The 2,834-nt window shown below is 40.5% G+C and overlaps 1 pseudogene; it reads left to right on the forward strand.

Annotated features, from left to right (window-relative positions):
• Positions 1-263: 263 nt before the first annotated feature.
• On the forward strand, positions 264-1,203 carry LOC123184436 (senescence-specific cysteine protease SAG39-like; annotated as a pseudogene).
• Positions 1,204-2,834: the final 1,631 nt, after the last annotated feature.

Raw genomic sequence — 2,834 nt, forward strand, 5'->3', positions numbered from 1 at the left:
CTTCGCTCAAGCACCGTATCTCTCAGTCTCCTATTTCTAACACATACATGACACTATATATGCCACCAAGTACCATCCAACAAACCAGACCAAAGTACAGAGACTTGCCATCCTAGGTTTCATCTACCTCTTCAGTACTGTCATTGCAGTTCGGTGCCTAACCGAAGATGGCCATCCACAAGGCTTTGCTTCTTGCAATCCTTGGTTGCATCTGCCTCGGTGGTACTGTCATTTCAGCTCGTGAGCTGAACGATGACTTGTCGATGGTGGCGAAGCATGAGAATTGGATGGTTCAGTATGGCCGTGTGTTACAAGGCGCGCCGGTTCGAGGTTTTCAAAGCCAACGTCGAATTCATTGAAACACTCAATGCCCAGAATCACAAGTTCTGGCTCGGCGTCAACCAGTTCGCTGATATCACCAATGATGAGTTCAGGACAACCAACACAAACAAGGGGTTGAAATCAAACTCCATGCGAGTTCTTTCTACAGGATTCAAGTATGAGAATTTGAGTTTTGATGCTCTTCCAACAACGATGGACTGGAGGGCTAAGGGGGCTGTCACCCCTATCAAGGATCAAGGCCAGTGTGGTAAGTACACAAAAAATGTGTTGCACTGCATATATGTTTTAATATTTTAGTGGATAACACTATAACAACACAATTATTTCTAGGCTGCTGTTGGGCATTTTCTGCCGTTGCCGCGACAGAGGGCATTGTAAAAGTGAAAACCGGCAAGTTAATCTCACTGTCAGAGCAAGAGTTGGTTGACTGTGATGTTCATGGTGAAGTTCAAGGCTGCGAGGGAGGACTCATGCATGGATGATGCAGCCGACGGCAAGTGCAAGGCTGGATCCAACAGTGCTGCAACCATCACCGGCTTTGAGGATGTTCCTATCAATAACGAGGGTTCCCTTATGAAGGCGGTGGCAAACCAACCAGTGTCTATAGCTGTGGACAGAGGCGACATGACATTCCAATTCTACTCTGGCGGGGTGATGACCGGCTCCTGCGGTACTGACTTGGACCATGGAATTGCAGCCATTGGATATGGAAAGACTAGTGATGGCACAAGTTATTGGTTGATGAAGAATTCATGGGGCACAACTTGGGGCGAGAATGGGTACTTGAGAATGGAGAAGGACATTGCAGACAAGAAGGGCATGTGTGGTCTTGCCATGGAGCCTTCATACCCCACCAAATAGGAAGATCACCAAATGCCACCTAATCATACATATGCGCAATTCTCTAATAATTAATGTCCCCATGTCCTGTGTATAGTTCATATGTGTCTGTAAGTTGTGTATGATGATGTATCTTATGTCCATACATTGTTATACTTTGTAAATTAATACCGTGTGTGGTATATTATACAATATGTGAAACTTTGATTAAGAATTATGTTGATATATATTCATGAAGCTTTCAAATGTCCAAAACATTTGACTATGTTAAGAGTAAACTCTAAAGGGAATTTTCGTATATATGATTTTTATATCGGGTCTTTGGGTATTTATAGGAATGTAATGTCTTAACTGAAAATTGGAGGCATCCTACAGGTGATTTGTATTAATAGAGAATACCACATGCACTGTTTTAAAAGATTCAATCCATTGCAACAAGATTATGAGGAAATTCCAACTTCCCAAAATGGCCTAACGCATGACACCTTATGATAAGGTGATAGGCTATGACAAAGGAGACGCGATTATGTTATCATAAATATGCATACTATGATGTTTATTGAGATCATAGGTTAATCTTTTATGTGTCTTTCCATGTATCTGATCAACTGAGACATTTATGGGTTCTTGTTTTATATACATTTAGGCATTCAGTTTCAACTTTCCGCACGGAATCAAGCTTACAGAATTCCAAGTTCCGCAACAATCAAAATATGTATCCAAAGCAATTTTAGGATGAACAGAAAATCATCTTCTTGCATTAATTAATTATAGGAAAGTATTTTATCATGTGGAACAGTAAGAATATCCGTGGACATAATAAAGTGAAAATTGCTATGAAGTTTTATAGTCTCCATATGATTTGTTTGAATTGATTCTATAACATGTAAATAGTTTTTTCGCATGTTGTTAGTACACTAAAAATTGCACATCCTTCTACATGGTGATAAGATAGCACTTTACTTACAAAAGTAAAATGAAATTCTCTCTAAAAGAATTGTACCACTGGAATCACTGCCTACTTGCTTATCTTGAAGTAAGGTATGCATTGGTATGACTTCTAGTTGACATATATTCCGCAATGAAGTTGGCAATATGTTTATCTGAGCTTCCTCCTTCCTATGTTGCATCCTTGGCCTTTTGCATCCACTTTGCCGATTTTGTTTTGTACTCATCCTTCTATCCTTGTCCCCTTCTGTACTCACACGCCCATGCCCCACGCTCTCTCCGCATACTTTGCTATGGTGGGTTGGTCTGCCCAAAGTGGGATTCCCACAAGAGGAACACCACTAACAACTGCCTCCAAGGTCGAGTTCCACCCACAGTGGGCAACAAAGCGACCTACATGTATATTCGTGAATTTAAATCTGAACAGTTGTCCTTATTTTAGTACTTTGTAAAACCTTTTTATATTCTTGTACATAAAAATAAAACAAATGTATTTTGTGTTACCATATCAATAGCCTTGTGTGACAAAACCTCAAGTTGGGGGTAGCACTCAACAATTGATCCATTATTCACACATCTCACCTTGAGTTCTACAGATAACTTGTGTGACTTGTTGGATCTGACAACCCCAAAAAAGGGTTGGGCAAAATTGCATAGTCCATTGTGATTCTCATCCAACTGGGTTGCGTCATAGTTAGAGACGG

This window comes from Triticum aestivum, chromosome 2A, assembly GCF_018294505.1.
Source record: "Triticum aestivum cultivar Chinese Spring chromosome 2A, IWGSC CS RefSeq v2.1, whole genome shotgun sequence".
In the NCBI taxonomy this organism is placed as follows: Eukaryota; Viridiplantae; Streptophyta; class Magnoliopsida; order Poales; family Poaceae; genus Triticum; species Triticum aestivum.